Genomic DNA, 20,182 nt, shown 5'->3' on the forward strand with positions numbered 1-20,182 from the left:
GGCCCTTTATGTGTACTCCAAAAGGTGTCATTCAGGAAATCTAGGTTTTGTTTATAAATCTCTATATATAGGGTTTATCTTGTTGTTTAGAGTAACCTTTGCTTAATTTTGAAATAAATGAGATTTTCTCTCTCTACCCATAATCTTTGTGATTATTGAAATCTATGCAATTTCTCCTCTAATCATTGCCCTACTTTGTGTTAGACTTTGATTCCCTTGTTGCATCAAACTTGGTGATTGATGTGATAAGAATTTATCTTTTTTTTTTTTTACTCTCTCTCAAATTGCATCTTGAATATTTGAAGTTTGGTTGAAAATTGGTTTTTGTTGGTTATTTCATATCACCTAGAGTGGGCTGTGTTTCAATTTTGATTTTGTTTTTTGAGGGCAGTATCTTACAAGTTGTTTCATGGGTAAAGATTTGTGCGGGATCTAAAACAGATTAATCCTTTAATTACAATCTAATAAATCGGACGAAAATTATCTTCACAACTACAATAGATCGATCGTCGAAGAAGGCTATAAATCACAGCGTTATGAAAGAGAGTACGAATAATGTACAATTTGCAACAATAATTATAGCTCTGCTAAAAAGATATTTTTATTTGATTCAATTGTCGTGAATGTATTAGATTTAAATCTCTTTGTATATATGTCGTATGACTTTATTTATAATAAAAATAATACTTGTAAGAAATATTTAATGGTACCTTTTTTTTTTTGGGTAGTCCAAGAAAAACTACTTTGTTATTTAATACATTTCATATATATATATATATATATATATATATATATATATATATATATATATATATTACTTTGCAACATTATTGCTTTTTACGTTTAATAATACATAAGTTCAACCGTTAATATTAATATTTAAAAATATACAAATTTTATAATGATTAAATTTTAATAAAAGACACATTGAGATCTCTCTATCTCTCACATCATCGTAAGTTATGCATTATCATATTACCTCCATTTCTTTTTAGTTGCAACTAGTGGTATTATTTATGAGATATAAAAAAATTCATTTATTGTAACTAAAGAGAAAAGGATCTAGTATAATAATGTTTATTTAATAAATGGCTCATATTATTTTTCCATTTATTTAATAAATGGCTCATATTATTTTTCCATGTCTACTCTATCAAGTTAAATGTATTTGTTAATTTTAAATACAGTGTTTTTCAAATAAAAACCAATAATAGTGGACTAAATTGGTGAATCATCTGATTTTCTAATACTATACATTCATTCATGTAATGCTGGAGTTAGTAAACAAAAGTCATTTTATATCATATAATGATATAAAATTAATCTTAAATGTTAGTATCCCCACTATGGAATAAGGACCATTATGACTCTACTAGAATCTTAATATACTTTACTACTACTGGTTGTAGTTATTTAAACTACTAATGCTAGTATTGAGATTTGTCAAATTAAAAATGTTGCTGTGTAGGAAAAAAACTTGTGTTGATGTTCGTGGTTCGATTCCGGTTTACCACAATGTCTATGATATTACTCCGATTAACGGTTGTGCTTCTTGGCTCGGCCTGGGGGTCTACCACTCGGGTGTACAAGGTAGTACGTCCCTTGTCGACTTTTTATTATATCGTAGGGTTTTGTATTTCGTAAATATGATGCACATACTTGTAACATGTATGTAATTGCTGTTACAGTTCATGGAATCGAGTATGTATTTGGAGCACACATTTACCCGTCAACAGGGATATTTGAGGGGGAGCCGAAGAAATGCAAAAGATATAAATTTAGAAAGACGGTATTGATAGGATGGACAGAGTTAGAGGCAGAGGAAGTGAAGAAGATAATGGATGAATTCTCAAAAGAGTATAAAGGGGATGCTTATAATCTTATTACCAAGAATTGCAACCATTTCTGCAATGATGCTTGCATTAAGCTTACAGGAAATCGTATCCCAACTTGGGTTAATCGCCTCGCTCGAATTGGTTAATTTTAAATCCAAACAATTAGATTTCTGAGTTAATTGTGTTGAACTGTTTATCACATATTAGTACTAAAAATGATTCCTAAATGCTTCAGGAATGGTATTCAATTGTGTGATTCCGGTCAGTCTAACGACGACAAAAATCCAGCGGGCAGGAACAGCGGCAGACTCCTAGAAAAGAAAAAGAAGGGAAGGAACAAGCAAACAAGGAGAAAAATAGAGAGCAGCTCATTAAAGAGATTGACTACATCATCTTCTTTATTATATCTTCCAAATGTATCAATGTTAATGATAGAATTGCAAAACAAAATCAGTGACAACTTCTTTACCTTTTATTTTGGGTTCTTCTACTAGTAGCAATTTGCAACAAACTATATGGATGTTGTATAAAATTAACTTGTTTCTTTGGCGAATTTCACCATTAATCAAGTTTCATTCATCTACTGTTTTTACATCTGTGGACTGTGGATCATATTATTATCTCATGGTTAATGTTTTCTTTATTGAAGTTTGATTTCATCACTAAAAAGCATTCGAACCTCGAAATAAGCTCTTCAATTTGCTTTTTATTTTTTTCCGTACCAATGACTAGTCGCTCCAATTAGGCAGATCAAGTCGATTTAGGTTCAATTCTGAAAACTTAGCGGCAATTGGTTACTTTTAACTGTCAAATAATGGGTTGAAGTTCATTAGTAATGGATATCATATCATATATCACTAATATATAAAGCCGGTCTCGCAGTCAGGCTACGAGACCGTGACACTTGGCATTCCACTTATTCGTCATGTGTCATGCCACGTAGGCGAAAACTAGGTATTATTGTGATACATATGTTGCTAAGTAAGCGAATTTTAAATAGATTTTTCAAGATAAAATTGTTGTATAGAGTTTTAATATCGATATACTTATAGTATTATATACAAAATTAATTATAATTTTTAATAAATATCCTATAATTCAGTTCTATTTCCATCATAAAATCCGTTTTAAAAAGTTCTTTAAAATAATATCCATTTATAAAGAATTTTTTAAAACAATAAGATCCATTATCAATCTAGCAATATCATCATTAAACAACAATCTATCACTTTGACTCAAAATATATTCTTACCAAAACAAAAAAAATACTTTCGTATAATAACCGACAAAACTGAAAAATTCTTTTGAGAACATCTAAAATTACTAATTTTCAACTAATTGAGTAATAATGTATTCATGTTTGAATTGCTATGATTTGATTGCTTATTGATCTAGATAATTATGACCAATCAATATTATTTTGGTTATTAAAATTTTCTTAAGTAATCCATTATTAGACAAATTCCAATGTAATTATGTAATTCTATGTGTCTAGATAATGACATGATGTATGTGCATTTATTAGTGAATATCATTAATATGAATGGATGTCTCGCTTGGTGCCAGACGCATCGTATCATATCATATCACTAATATATAAAGCCGGTCTTGCAGTCAGGTTACGAGATAGTGACATTTGACATTTCTGTTTTTCGCCAAATTGGTATTATTGTGACGCATATGATGCTTAGTAAGCGTGGATAAATTTTGTAAGATAAAAATTTTTATATAGAGTTTTATTATCGATATACTTCTACTATTTCATGTATACAAAAGTAATCATAACTTTTAGGAAAAAATGGAAACTAAAAATCCAACCTTTGTGCGATCTTCTTATAAAATTCAATCTTCCATTAATCTCATAAAATCCAACCTTTATACCCCACCTTCTCCAATCGATCCAATTTACTTGTCACCTGATAAACAAGTTAACTTTTTTATTTCCCTCCCAAAAAGTGTATAACCCCTGTTGAATTCATCTTCCTCTTTAACGGCTTTTCCCTAAATAAAAAAATGCCATTTTCAAACTTAACAAAAGCTTCGAAAACTCCATCTTTTCCTTTTGTTCTTGAAATTCGAAGTTCGTCAAAGGTTGTATCTTTGTATGCGGAAGCGAAATTGGGTAGAGGAATGGCGAATTGTTGTCATTAAGGTAAATCGCAAAACCCTAATTTTGCGATATAGCGATTTTGAGTAATTGGAACGATTAAAGTGGTTGATTAGTTGCTTACTGTAATTTAATCTTATTTTAAGTGAATATAATTGTTGTTATGGGTGATGTATGCCTAAAAATCTTCCATGTGGGTAAGTTTAATTTGGGTAAAAATGGTGTTTGGGTTTATTTGGGAGGGCAATATAGAACTTTTAATATTGATCCCGATGAGTTGTGCTGGTTTTATATGGAAGAATTAATTGCTAAATGTGGTGATTATGCTGAAAATTACATGCTTTATTATTTGGTTCTTGACTTGATTTTAGGGATGGATTGAGGAATGTGTGTAATGATGCTGAGTTATGAACACTGGCTGATCTTATTGTGAACAGTAGATCACTAGATTTGTATGTGGTGCATGATGATGTTGATCTGAGCTTGATTTCTTAGTCCAATCCCAAACTGGATCCAGTGCAGTAAGCCAGCCCAAATTGACCCATGGATTAAAGTCAACTAAGTCCAATAGGCCTATAAAATTGACTCCTAGGAGGGCTAGTACATTGACCCAGGAATCAGTTGCAGTAGGAGATAAGATTCCTTCCCCTAGTATGAATAAAGAAACAACAACTAAGTTGGTCCCTACTCCAACAGTCAACAAAGAAGTACACCCAGATGCTAAAGCCAATCTTGTTCCCTGTGTATCTACCCCATTCACTTCTCCCACACCAGAAAACCCTATTCAATAACCAGATCCCCAATTTGAATTAAAAAACACACCTGCAACTCCATCCAATTTTATCAGGTCTGTTGTTCCTGATAATTATGATTAGGAGGAAGACAGACCAAACAGTCCTATCCCCATAGATACCCTATTCTATGGTGTAGATGATGATGGTAATGATGAGAATGATAAGGAATTTGTAGTGGAGACTGAGTACCAGTGGGATTCTGATTATGAAGAAGAATGTGAGGAAGACTATTTGAATAAGGAGAAACTAGTGGATTGTGAAGAAGAGGATTGGTTTGCTAATTATGAAATTTATGAAGCAAACTTTGGATGTGATGAGGCAGATAGGGAGACTAATGACCTTGAGCTGTTGAAAGATCTTGAGGTGAATGATTTGGACACCAGTGATGATGAGCATGAGGAAGCCAGGGAGAGAGTTAGGGGTTTCAATTGTAGTGTAGTTGAATTAGCACAGAAACTTCAAAAAGAATCTGGTAAGGGAAATCTTTCTACACAACAAGAAGGGGGTAACTTAGTGGAAAGAAGTGGTGAGGGGGGATTTGTTTCTGAATATGAGGAGTCAAAGGATGAAATTCATACACCTAAGGGCAATGAGGATGATGAAACAATTGAGGAAAGAAGAATCAGGAGGGGGTTGTTGGTAGGGGCTGACACAGACTTCAAAGTATTTCAGTGGAAGGTTGGACAAATATTTTGAAGTAGAGTAGCATTTAAGGACCCTGTGGCTAAGTATGTAGTGTTTCAGGGCAGGAACTTATCCATTGTGTCAGGAAATAGGCCTATGCAACAAAGAATTGGTGTGAGGTGTTCAACAGGGTGTCCATTTAGATTATATGGTTCTTAGGATTCTAGGAGAGGTTTATTTGTACTCAAGAAAGTCATGAAGGACCATACTTGCTTATTATATATGGAGAAAAACAAGCAATTGAAATGCACTTGGTTGGCTGAGCAGTTACTTGATGTATTCAAGGCTAGACCACATTGGCTAGCTAAGGAGATTATTGAGACAGTTATGAGGGCTTACAAGGTTATTATTAAGAGAGGTTTTGCTTATAAAGTGAAGTATTATGCCCATAAAAAGCTACATGGTTCTATGAGAGAACATTATGGCAAAGTTGGGAGGTATTTGCAGTTGGGTTTCAATGAGTCCGACTCACCGCGGAAATAAAACGCGAGCCCAAGGAAAAACTCACAATTAATATAACCAAAAGACATAAATAACAAGATTAGGGAAAAGACTAAATTATCCTTGATATGTGCTTCGCTTGACCAACGGAGCTCTTACTTGAGAAAGTTAAGCCTCACAAGCGCAACGACCTCCGACAGTATCCACCTACAACACGACCCCGACCGGTCTCTTACTTGAAGGTTAGCCAAGTCGAACCAAAATAACTACTCGAGTATCTGATGAGCTTAAAGGTTTTCACTCAAGTGGAGATGCCTTTTTGAGCTCTTAAGCAAGTGAGATTTCCCAATTCCCTAGGGGGATATTTATAGGGAAACTCAAGTGAGAAATCCACTTTCCCATCAATGTTGGAGAGTTGGTAAAATCAATTTTCCTTTTTTATTTTTAAATCAAAAATAAAAGAAAATAGCCAACAACTAATTAATCAACAAGTGGCAATCATAGGAGGAGAGGTTAGGTAGGGACCACAAGGGGAGGGGACCATGCCTTCCTCCCCAAGCTTCCCCAAACCGGCACTTTCACAAGCTGCCACGTGGCGCCCCAACCTTGAGCACCAAGGGGCGCCCAGCTAACAGCCTTGGAATAGGCTGGGCTGCTGCCTGTGCGAGCTATGTTGCAAGTGGGCTGTTGCTGCCTTGGCCAGCAAGCCACGTACGCTTGCGGGCTGCTGACCAAGGCATGCGCGCCTGGTGCTAGCATGCTAGCACATCACTAGCTGCTAGCATGGCGCGCCAGCAGTGCTGGCCTTGCACCAAGCACGCACATGCGCGCAGCACGCCACGCACCAATGCGGGCTGGTGCTGCTAGAGTGCGGTTGGTGCTGCTAGCATGGCTAGCGATGCGCCAGCAGCTAGCTAGCCATGCGCACCATTGGCCCCTAGCATTCGGTTTGCTCGGGGCATTCCGATATTGGGGGTATTTTGGTAACTTATTGATTAATTATTGATTTTACCGTCTCGCCTTTTATTAATTCGACTCAACTTGCGACGCTCGGTCTCGACGCTCTTAGCTCGATTTCCGACGTCTAAATTCATATTACTTGAGCGACTCATTAATTCCTTCCGAATTAATTCATCATGTCGGATCGTTAGTCGCTTGGGTGTGACCCGAAGGGTTCAGCCAAGATTAAGCTGTAATATTAATTATACATTAATATTACTGATCAAAAGCGGCCTCCACCTAGGCATTCCGATTACTTGACCTTACTGAAGAATTAGCTTTCTAAACTCCGAACCCTCTATCGAAATAATACACTTGTTCGAAGGACACCATTCCTTTCATTTGCAAGCATTGAAAAAGACAAGTCCACACACACACTTGGACTTAGTTACTTACATGGAGAAGAAGAAACCACCTGAAATATTTCAAAGATTATATGTTTTAAGGGAGTTCAGAAGGGTTGGAAGGAAGGCTGTAGGAAAGTCATATGTATTGATGCATGTCTCTTGAGTACTTTTTTGAGGGGGCAATTGATGTCAGCAGTTGGGAGAGATGGAAATGATCAGATGTATCCCATTGCATGGGTTGTCGTAGAAGGTGAGAGTAACCAGTCATGAAAGTAGTTTTTGGAGAACCTGAAGAAGAACCTTGAACTTGGTGATGGGGCTGGGACTGTCATTGTTTCAAATGAGCATTAGGTAACAACATTGGCCATTTTTCTTTATTTTTTCACTTTCTTTAAGTATGCAATTTGTTTAGTTTTATGATTGTGTCATTGTATGTTGTTATTTCTGTGTATCAGTCCATCTTAGCTGGAGTGTCATTAGTGCTTCCAAATGCAGAGCATAGACATTGTGCAAGGCACATTTTTGCTCATTGGCACAAAAACTTCAAGGGGGATGACATGAAACTAATGTTTTAGAACTGTGCCAAATCTCACAATGAAGCTAACTACAATGATGCTATGGCTAAGTTAGCTACTGCAGACCCACTTGTAGTAGAAGCATTCAAGAGTTACAACCCTAAGCTTTTTTGTAGAGCCTTTTTAAAAACTGAAGTGAAGGTAGATGTTATTACAAGCAACATGGCAGAGACAAATAAAGGATACATTATACATGCTAGGGCAAAGCACCTGCTTTACATGTTGGAGGACATTAGAGGGGCACTAACGAGGAGACTGGTTGTGAAGAAGGAAGAGATGTTGAAGTGGAAGACTATATTGTGCCTCAATGTTCAAAAAAAAATGGAGAAGGAAAAGGAAAAAGATGCATTCTTTCATGTGCTGCCATCCTCACAGACAGTGTTCCAAGTGAGCTACCACTTGGACACTTGCTCTATTGATTTACAAATTAGGACCTGCACATGTTGGAAGTGGGATATGTGTGGGATACCTTGTTGTCATGTTGTGGCTACCATATACTTCTTAAGGAATAATGAAAAAGATTATACGTGGATGATTGCTATAAGAAAAAAAACATACTTGAAAGTATATGAGAACTCAATCGCACCATTAGAGGGTGAGAGGCACTGGCCTATGTCTGACTGCTGTTGGATCCCCCTCCTATCAAGATTGGCTCAGGTAGGCCTAGAAAGAATAGGAGGAAAGACCCTTTTGAAGACCCTAGAAACCAGGCAAGCTTATAAGACATGGTATGGAAACGACATGTGGTCTGTGTCTATCAAAAGGGCATAGCAAAAGAAGTTTCCCTAATAAGGGGACATCATTGCCACAACCACCCCCAGCAAAGAGACCCAGGGGTAGGCCTAGAAAAGATCCTATAGAACAACCTGCCCAAACATTACCGCCACCACCACCTTCCCATCTTACTGCAACTGTAGAGCCTTCAAGGATTGGAAGAGGTGGAAAGGTGATCAGTAGGGGAGGCACCAGAGGAGGCACCAGCATGGGAGACATCAATAGTGGACTAACTAGGGAAAGGGGAAGGCCTAGAAAGGATAGTGGAAAGGGAGGGGATCCTCCTACCACTACAGGGATGAAGAATAGCAGGGGAAGATGGAGAGGCAGTGGAAGAGGAAGGGGGAATTCTAGGATGCATGAAGGCTTATCACAAGATGGAAACTCACATGTGTAGACACCAAAAAATGTCTCCCCAAAACCAAACTTAATGATGAACAACCTTTCACCGCCATTATTGGTCAGGTTGAGTATTTAACCTTTGGAGTGCTTAATCCATATTTCCATTCAATACATTTCATACACCAACCCATTTTTTAGTTCATTTCCCCAAAGCATTACTTATTTTTCCACTTTTCGTGTTCACATCACAAACCCGAGAGAAACTGATTTTTGGGCGCTATAATTTTGATCCAATTATTATTTTTTTAGATAGGCCTTTTAATAATATTTCTAACGATATATTATAAGCCCTATTCCGATTTAAAGAGAAAAAGATATGAGCAAAACACTTAACTCGGCCCAAAACCGACACCCTTTCACTAAAACGGCCATATCTTAAAATCTACAAAAGTTTTGACCTGATTCTAATTGGGTTGGAAAGTAGAATTGATAATATTTCCAACGATATATTATATGTTTAATTCTGTGTTACGGATCAAAAGTTATCATTATTTTAAAAACGCATTATAAATGTCGCACCACGAGGTTTGTTGACGTGTCATGGAACTGTGCACCGTGTCACGGTATTTTGCACCATAACACGGTGTTTTTCTAGGGTTTTTTCTTCGCTCCGCTTTACTTCTAGGGTTTCGTGCTTCACCCTACGCATTTTCTCTATAAATACGAACCTAATTTCTCCAGTTTCGTGCACCAAAAATCATTCTCTCTCTCCTTACACCAAAAATTATTCTCTTCTCCCTCTTTAGCCTAAACCCTAGCCACCCTATTCTTCCATAATACTTCCCTAAGCACTCCAAGGAGTCCATACTTGACTCGATGTTCCGTCCTTAAACCAAGGCGTGAAGGGTATAATTAAGTGAGGGTTTGGACCAAATCAACTCTACTATTTAATTTAATTGTTTCAATTTGATTTATATTTTTATTGAAGTTACTAAAAATTTATTCATGATGTAGCAATTTAAAGGAACGCGCGGAATGTGAGTAATTAATTAATCACTTAATAACTCTTGTTTTTATTTAATATTGCTAGTATCATGATTAGGTTTATTATTTGATTTGACTAACGACATTATGGTTAAATTGCTTCCAATATTAATGTTGATTTTATTCTATTGTTATTATGATCACCATATTGCATGTTAAAGGGAATATATAATTGAAAATCACGCCTAATAAGATAATTTGGACAACCGGTTTAGGTTCCTTTTAATCTTGTTATTTAATTCAAGTGATCACAATATTTAAGAATTATATGTTGCATTAATATTCAACCAATCTAGCCTAATAATAATAGTTTGGAGCAAATTGAATCTTTGTTTGTATGCCTTTGAAATCGTAGGAATCACTTTTCATAATAAGAATCGAGTAGAGGCCAATACGGGCGAATGTGACTCCATGACTCACTTCGTATCATCATCCCCGATCCTCCTTTCGTGGTTCCAAACCATATGGAGTTAGTAATGTCATGGATTATGAATGGGGTGTAACCTTCACGGGTCAATCGTTTGCCTTTTGTTGTCCCTTAATCGTGGTTGCCTTTTATGATCCATGAACGGTTTACAAGTTCCTTAAAAACTTGTTGGCGGCTCCCTACTTTCCTTGTCCTTAATCGTATTATGTCAATTCTCACTTCCTATGAGTGCCAAGCATATTCATTACATACTTACGTAGGCGCGCTTCAAACAACGCCTACAACATGTAAGCTCTTTTACACAAACTAATTTAGTGCAATGTTTGTTTGTGATGTTTTTTTTTTTTTTTTTTTTTTTGGCCTTAGTTTAATTCTACCCTTTTTGTTGAATTTGATTTACAGGTACATGGAGGTGGAGCCACTAAACAAAGGAGTGTAACAACCAAAAGCTTTATATACAACTTCAGGCAAGGGTCCACTTCCTAGCATAGTTTACTTAACTTAGTTTTTAAGTGAAGATTGATAAGTTGTAATTTGTGTTGGAGACAATTTCTTAAGCATTAGACTAAGTTTTTCAGTTAAGTTTGATTGTTGTATGGATTTCTTTGAATACTTATGAATTTGCATTTCACTTTAATCTATGATAATTATATTTTCCTAAGCACTTTGTGCCTATATTTTCAGCTAACTATTGCAATCACAAAACACACACAAAGTATATAAAACAACATCATATATTCATTTCATTGAAATCAGTTGCCAAAATGTACAATTCAACCCATATTATCATCATACCATCACCTACTTGGTCCACATCTGACCAAAATAAACTTAGAAACTTTTTTTTTCCAAATCATTGTCTTCTACTCCTACTACAGACATAACTGGAAGCATCAACCTACTACTACTGATTGCATCTTATAAACAGAAAAAAGAAAAAAAAATTAGAACGAACTACAACTTAAACTTTCCCAAAAGCAGATACATCCACTAATCCCTACTGACTCATACCCAAAAATATGCAACTACATCCAAACCCCTCCCAAAATACTGCAACAGCATCATCACCTACTTAAGCATAAGCACTAAAGTGAAAAATGCCCAAGAAAACACCAGAGTCAACATGAGCCTCTTGTTAGTGTTGCTCTCCTTAAGGTCGAACATAGTCTCAGTCGAAGCAATCCCCATTTCTTTAACCTCCTAGACGCGCTTCTCTTTTTTTTGCCCTTAGCTTCTTCACTTTGTCCCTGATCACTCCCGTTTCTTGCTTCAGCATATCCACTTCATGCTCAAGCTCAGAGATTATCCAGAACAATGAGTTGCAGCTCACGTACATGACAGGATAAAGTCGTATCTCCTAATCAAAAAAATTACCTAAATTTTCTAACTAAAGTAGATAGGGAAGTAGGGTCGAACCACAGGGAAACAAGTCAATTTATTCCTAATTAATTAAAATAATCTAAATTATTAAGTAACCAATTTATTGTTGTAAAAAGAATTAAACTAAGGAGATTAAAGTATAGGGAGAAATCAATTAATAAAAGCCTAGGGTATAGGCTCACCAATCAATAATATTACAGGGTAAAACACAATAATCAATCATCAATGCATTAATTAATCAGATCATAAAGGGCTTTCGCTACGTATTACAATCACAGAATTAATCTACCGGTATTAAATCGCATCTTTCGAATCTTGACTTAACCATTTATAAATTAACCTGCCTATTCAAACTAAGCCTAAACATTAATTCTCATCTGTCGAATCTCGAATCAATATTGCAAAACTCATACAATTAAACCAGGCCTAATCTAATTGCATAGCATTAAATCAATCAATAAGAAATTAATCAAGCATTGACAATCAGCAATTATAAATTACCCCTTCATATTATTTATGGATCCCCACAACCCTAGAAAATAATCTACTCACACATAATTAAATTTAAACTAATCAAAGCAATTAAGCAAAACTTGATGAACAAAAGCAAATAAATTACTGAAATAAAAAAGGGAAGAAATTGTTACCAAAGTTAACGAAAATAATGAATTGAATTAAACCAAGAGTTGTAGAGAGAGAAACAAGAGAGAAGTTTAAGCTTAGGAGAAAATTAAACTAATGAAACGGATATAATTGTATCAAAGCCACTAAAACGTATTTATACAAAACATAAAAATCCTAATTAAAAAATAAGAAAATCGCCGAAATCTTCCTCAAAGACACGCGCCTGGTCGGGCGCCAGCTCGCCCGGTCGGCCTGCCTTTTTTTCCTCATTGCACATCTCTCGCGCCCTGCCAGGCGCAAGATCTGGCGAAGCATGCCCTTTCTTGATATTCAGCCCCGCCCGGCTGGGCGCGCCTTCGGGCGAGGCCGCATCCAGTCAAGCAGACTCCTTAGGGGACATGTAGACTTCGTTTAGGCCACTATTCTTGGACCAAACTCGTATTTCCTCTTTGGGTCTTAAATACTCGGTCCGTTGCCCCGATTTCTCCTATGTTGAGCCCTTAATCACCGGTTTGATGACTCTAACTGGCCCTGGGTATGAAAGATGGTCGTGCTCCTTCAATGCTCGTAGTTTCTCCAAATAATCCCGGGAAAATGCTCCAAATATGCAATTCCTACAAAACGCTACCAAAACTACGAAAACACTAGAAAGCACACATTAGTATAAAAGTGGCTCTAAAGAGCCAAAAATACTCCTAATTATGACAAAGGGACGGGGTAAATCACTTTTTAAACTAGACATATCAGTACATCATCGACCTCATCAACCCATTTGAAGAACCCACAAGTTCTCCGCTCCTACAAAATAATCAAATTAATACCACAAATTGAAAATTAAAACCACAAAAAAATTGAAAATTCACACACTTACAGGCTAGTAGGAACACCCATGAAACCTCTTCCCCTTCATTGGACCATCATAGCGAATAGTCCTCAATGGCGCAATCTCGTTGTAGTAGCACACCAATTGTTAAGCATTTCCCTTCGACTTAGACCTAGATGAGGAACCAGAGCCAACACTAACATGACTTGCCATTTTTGAAAGAGAGAACAAAGAAATAAACTTGCACAAAAATAGAAATGAAGAGGAATGAATAAAAATTGATGGGGGGGCAGAGCTTTTAAAGAGATAGGAAAGTGAGAAGAACAGGGGAATTAATGGCAAAATTAACTTCCTACAACGGTGATAAATAAGGGAGGGAAGAAACCAGATACATTAGGAAAAGTAAGAAGTTTACCTGTTTTAATAGGTCATTGATCTATTGGAGAAGATGAGGTATAAAGGTTGGGTTTTATGAGATTAATGAAAGGTTGGATTTTTATGAGAAGACCGCGCAAAGGTTGGATTTTTAATTTTCATTTTTCCTGACTTTTAATATTAATATATTACATTAGATGTCATGTTAGATTAGATTGAATAGATTTGTTTAAGATAAAAAAGTATACATAAAATAATTTATAATTCTTTTGAAAAAAATTTATCATTGTATTGACAACCAAATTTTACTTATAGCAATACACTACATATTATATTTAATATGAATATCAAATTAACAGTAGAATTTTACTATTATACGAATAACCACGTAATTTTAACTATAAATGTGGTAATTTATCATCAATATGTTTTTAGTCTACCATTAATTTACCATCAAAGCTTTTGAATCAAGTATTAATATTCGGTTGTAACATTTTTGTTTATATTTGTGATTTTGTTAATGAAGTTAAAGAAGTAAAAAAACTACTAAAATTAGGACACAACAAATATTGTACAATATAAGGGAAACTTGAAGTAAATTCAAATCAATGTTATCAAAGTCTTAGAACTTTACAGAGTTTTCACTTAAAAAAGTTTCAATAATTTTTATTTTTTATATTTTTTATGCTAATCATAATATTATTTTTTTTCAGCTTAGGTCACGAGACGACACTTAGCATTCTAGATTTTCGCCAAGTGTCGAGACACATAGATGACAAATAAATATTATTGTGATAAGATTAGATACCACGTTAGATTAGATTGGATAGATTTTTTTAGGAAAAAAAAGTATACCTAAAATAATTTATAATTCTTCTAAATTTTTTTTTTTTTTATTGACAATAGAATCTTACTTAAAGAAACACACCACATATTATAATTAATATTAATCTCCAATTAACAATAAAAATTTACTCCTATATGAATAACCACGTAATTATAATTATATATATGGCCATGAATCATTAATTTTAATACAAAACATGCCCACAAATAAGAACACTCTCTAAAATGGGTATCCGGGGCAACGCCCGGGGCACATACTAGTTAGCTATTAAAGTAGTTGATGATTAGTACCAAAAGCTGACCAGATTCTAAAAATTAAATAGAAAATGATCATGCATGACCCAACTTGTTTGAACCTGATAATATAACTTGGAGATGACTTAACCAAAATATAACTTGCAAATTATTGACTTGACCCAAAAATTGGTTGGAATCTAAGAATGATCCAAACCCAATTTAACTCGTTAAGATTTGAATTCAATCCAGCCTATTACTAACTCAACTCGAGTTCAACCCAATTAGATACTTGCCCGAGTCAAACCATAAAATTCGAGTAATAACCTAACTGGAACTTCACCTTATCCAAATGTAACCCAATCCGACAATCACCAGACCCAAATTGATCTGGACCTACCAAGTACCAACAATGACCCAACCTGATGTTGATCCAACTCAAAACTAACTCACCCAAGTAAGTGCAAACATGAACAAATTAAGCTTGATTGAATTGCACCGACCAGAATTCGACTAAACCTAAACCTGACCCAAATCCAATAGGTTGCATGACCATACATGACTTAACCTAATCATGATTCTACATGACCCAAGCACCATAATAAAATCCATCAATTCAACATGACTTGACTGACCCTGATTGACCCGACGCAAAATCTCGAATTAATAGCCAAACACTCGAATTAATAGCTCTCGTTGTAAGGGCCAGTTCACTTCAGCTTAATTTCAGTTTAGTTCAGTTCAGCTCCTAATTTCCTCTCTCATAAATATTCGGTTCAGTTCAGCTCCAATCAGTTTAGTTTAGTTTAGTTTAGTTTAGTTCAATTCAGCTCAATTCAATAAATGTGAACAGATCCTAAATATTCAAGAGCAATTTAAAAAAGGCTAAGTATATAGGAAGGGAGTGACTTCACTAACTAGATTATTAAATGGTCAAGCAAGTTTAGTACTAACCCAAATTAGTAACCTTGTTAATTAAGGCCCACTTATTTTGTAATTGGTTCCTTACATATTATTGTGTCGTTGTTAATTAATGACTTTAATGTCTAGGTTGCCATGTGATCAATGACTTCAACCCACTACTCTCTCCCCCCTACAGATTCTATTGCGTCATTATATTATTTAGAGTCAATTTTTGTTAAAACTTTAACTATATGATGTTACTAATTTATGAGGATATACAAAACCACCACCACCACCCCCCCCCCCCCCAAATGATGGTTCAAATGTTCAATTCCTCATTCCCTCATTCTTGCGATAAGGGGAGGCTCCCTCATATTTTATCATTTAAAAAATATATATTAATAATAATTCGTAAGAATTATCTTACAGACATATGAAATCTTGTTAAATTTATATTTTAAAAAAAAAAGAAAAAATAATAAAGTAAATAGAAAGGAGACAATTGAAGATAGAAGTTCAATTTAGGCAAGTAACAACCCAAAAAAGTGGCTCACGAAACAGAGAATACATTACAAACTAACTTGTGTGAAAAGTTACAAACATATCATGTACGAAAAAAAGAAGAAAAAAAAAACCTAACCAAAGTGCTGGTAATTAGAGATATAGAGTGAGGAATAAGGAGATGGAGGGACTTCTCCCATGTGATGGGGGTTCGATTCTTCATAGCCCCCATCCTGTGATAGGTGGAGGCTCCTCCCCCATAGTTTACCACAAAAAAAAAAAAAAATAGAGATATAGGGCTTGTTTGGCAATTGGTTGTTGGCTGTCGAGCTGTTTTAGTTGGCTGGTTTGACTGTCTGTTTAGATTGGTTTTTGAGTTAGCTATTTGACTAAAGTTGTACTGTAGTGTTTGGTAAATTGGCTTGTTGGGTGCTAGCTGTTGTTAAACTACACAATACTAATTAGTAATTATTAAATTTGATTATTGATTATAGATAATATTTTTTTAATAACTAATTAAAATTTAAATTAATTAATTATTGGTTATTAATTAACAATAATTGTATTATTTATAAATTGCTAATTGTCAATAATAATATACTATAAATTACTAATATTTTAAATGCTAATTATTAAAAACTAACTATTAAAAAATAATTATTAAACACTAATAATTTATGCATCAAAGAAAATATTAATCATTAATTATTAATTATTAATTATTAATTATTAATTACTAATTACTAATTACTAATTACTAATTACTAATTATTAATTGTTAATTATTAATTACCAATTACCAATATTAATTATTAAATATCAATTATCAATTATTTTAATTATTAATTATTAATTATTAATTACTACTTACTAATTACTAATTACTAATTATTAATTACTAATTATTAGTTAGTTATTATTAATTATTAATTACTAATTACTAATTATTAATTATTAATTATTAATTATTAATTCCTAATTATCATTTATTATGACTAATTATTATTAATCAAAAGTTAATTAGGTTATCAAGCCAAAAGCTGCTCCAACTAGCCTTTTGCTTTTAGCTTAAAAGCCAGCTTTTCAGCTAATTAAAAAAGTCAATAAACAAACATATTTTTTGACTGTTTGACCAACTTGAAAAAGCCAAAAGCCAGCTGAAAAGCTAGTTTCTAAACACCTCCATAGAGTATGTAACTTGTGACCTCCAACTTACAAGCTGACCCCGGACTTTTTATGTCTAAGGCTAGACTAGCTAGGTATCTCCAAAAGTGAAACAATGGTACTTACTTTATGCAGTACTTAATGGGCCCAACGGCACTAATAAGCCTTAAACTGAAAAGATTAATTTCTGTGGTGAGAGAGCCAAAGACCTTAAGTTTTAGGTTGATAGAAGCAAATAAAAAATGATGATTTGTCATTTGTGCAATTGAGCATCTACTTCGCACGACAATGGGTGCCAATGGAATATTGGAATATGGTTTAATGTCTATTTAATAAACAGTTCATATATTTGTAACTTTTAATTATAGTGGTGGTAAAAAATAATTATTACAGTGGACTTAATCGGTGAATCGTCTAATTTTCTTAGTAAACAAAAGTCATTTTATATCATATAAAATAATCTTCAATATTAGTATCCCCACTAGGTGATAGGTACCATTATGAGTGTACTAGAAGTTGTAGTTTAGTAAACTAATAATGCTAACATTGAGATTAATCAACTTAAAAATGCTCTTGTGTAGGAAGAAAGCTTGTGTTGATGATGCTGGTGGTTCGATTCCGGTTTACCTCAATGTCTACGATATTACTCCTATTATTAATGGTTATACGTATTGGCTCGGCCTTGGTGTCTACCACTCGGATGTACAAGGTACTCCCTTATCGACCTTTTTTATTAAATTGTTTGGTTTTGTACTCCATAAATATAATCCACATACTTGCAAGACGTATGTAATTATTGTTGCAGTTCATGGATTCGAGTACTTATTTGGAGCACACATTTACCCGTCAACAGGGATATTCGAGGAGGATCCAAAGAGATGCAAAAGATTTAAATTAAGAAAGACAATATTGATAGGATGGACAGAGTTAGAGGCAGAGGAAGTGAAGAAAGTGATGAAGGAATTCTCAAAGGAGTATAAAGGGAATGCTTATAATCTTATTACCAAGAATTGCAACCATTTCAGCAATGATGTTTGCAAGAAGCTCACTGGGAATCATATTCCAACGTGGGTTAATCGCCTCGCTCGAATAGGTAAATTTTGAATAATCCAAGCAATTAAATTTGACAAGATTGTGTTTAGGATATGCTAGTAGTATGAATGGTTTCTAAATGCACAGGAATGGTATTCAACTGTGTGATTCCGGCGAGTATAACGACAACGAGAATCCAGCAACAGCAGACTCGTAGAAAAGAGAAAAGAGCTGAGGGAGGAATCAAGCAAACAAGAAAATAGAGAATTGCAAAACAAAATCAGTGACAACTTCTTCACCTTTGATATAGCAACAAACTAGTACATAGTTAGAGCTTGTTTTACAAGGTCAACCAACCAGATGCGATGTTGTATAAGTTTAACTTGTTTATCTTGGCTACTTTCACAATTAATCAAGTTTTATTCATATACTGTTTTTACATCTGTGGATCATGTTATTATCTCATGGTTCATGCTCATTTTAATTAAATTTGATTGAATAGTAGAAAACCATTAAAACGTGTAAACAAGGACAAATTGTTATATACACTCGGGTGCACGGTGCACCCAAGAGTCTTTGTTTGCTCTTTGATGATAAAATGAGCAAATAATCATCGAAATGAGCAAACCAATGGTGGATCCACTAAGGCACAAGGGGCATCACATGCTACCCCTATTTTTTTTTTCTTAAAAAAAAAGAGTGATTCAAAGAGACCTGTTATTATAAATATCTGGTCTCTTAGAGGTTGCATAACAAAATGAATACTAACCTGCGTGGGTTTCCATGCTAACATAAACGAGACCAGTTGTTTTGTAAACTGGTCTCTTAGAGGCTGCCATAACATACGAAGTAATTAATACTGACTTATGTTGCTTTCCGTAACATAAAAGAGACCTGTTTTTTATGAACTGGTCTCTTAGAGGCTACCATAACAAAATTAGGACGCTGCTTTCCATTTTAACATAAAAGAGACCTGTTTTTATGTTAATTAGGACGCTGTTTAACATAAAAGAGACCTGTTTTCCAAAAAAACAGGTATCTTAAGTCTGCTTTTACTTTTTTTTTGGAAACAATTTTTTTTTTTTTTTTACAAACAAAGTAACTATACTTATATTTGTGCATAATTAATTTTGTTATAAAAAATAATTAGATAATAAGAATCTATGAAATATATACTTATACAGTTATACTTTAATTAGTATAAATTACCATATAAATTATAAATACGGAGTACATATAAAGGTTTTTTTTTCCCTTCCTTATCGTTCTATGTTACCCCTAGTTGGGAATCCTAGATCCGCCACTGGAGCAAACAATACCTTTGTGTTTACCACGCACCCAGGTGTATATAACAACTTCTAGTAAATTAAACTGGATCATCTTTCAATTTGATGTTTCAACTATACTCAAATTCAATTTAATCAATATTTGGCTGCCATCTATCAATATGTCCTTAGTTCCTTACGTACTTATCTTCTCACCAATGTAGTCATGATAAGTCAACTATGATTCGATTTAATTTATCTATCTTAAAAATAAAAGTGACAGAAGAACTGATCTAATGAGAAAACTAATACTCTGTAATGACACAATATGAAAAATAGCGTGTTAGTGACCCAATAAGAAGGTAATAGCTTGATAATAACTCTAGTTTAAAATTGAACTTATTTGAAATTTTAAAAATTGAATTTGATCGACCCAACCCAAATTTTACCAAACCTGAAAAGGATCTGAATTGGAATTGACCCAATACTAAATCAACCTTATCCTAATCAAACTAAGTTGAACTTAACTGAACAGGAACCAACTCAGCCCAAAGTCATCTGACCCGAAATTACCCTGGTCAAACCTGTTTGAACGCAATAAATCGGTTTGAAGTTGATATGACTCGATAAAGTTTGACCCGAAATTGATCTTATCCAAAAGAGTAA

General features: G+C 34.4%; 1 pseudogene; it reads left to right on the forward strand.

Moving 5' to 3' along the window:
* The first annotated feature begins 1,454 nt into the window (after positions 1-1,454).
* On the forward strand, positions 1,455-2,150 carry LOC145580921 (deSI-like protein At4g17486 pseudogene; annotated as a pseudogene).
* Positions 2,151-20,182: the final 18,032 nt, after the last annotated feature.

Source organism: Chenopodium album, chromosome 15, assembly GCF_948465745.1.
Source record: "Chenopodium album chromosome 15, dcCheAlbu1.1, whole genome shotgun sequence".
NCBI lineage: Eukaryota > Viridiplantae > Streptophyta > Magnoliopsida > Caryophyllales > Amaranthaceae > Chenopodium > Chenopodium album.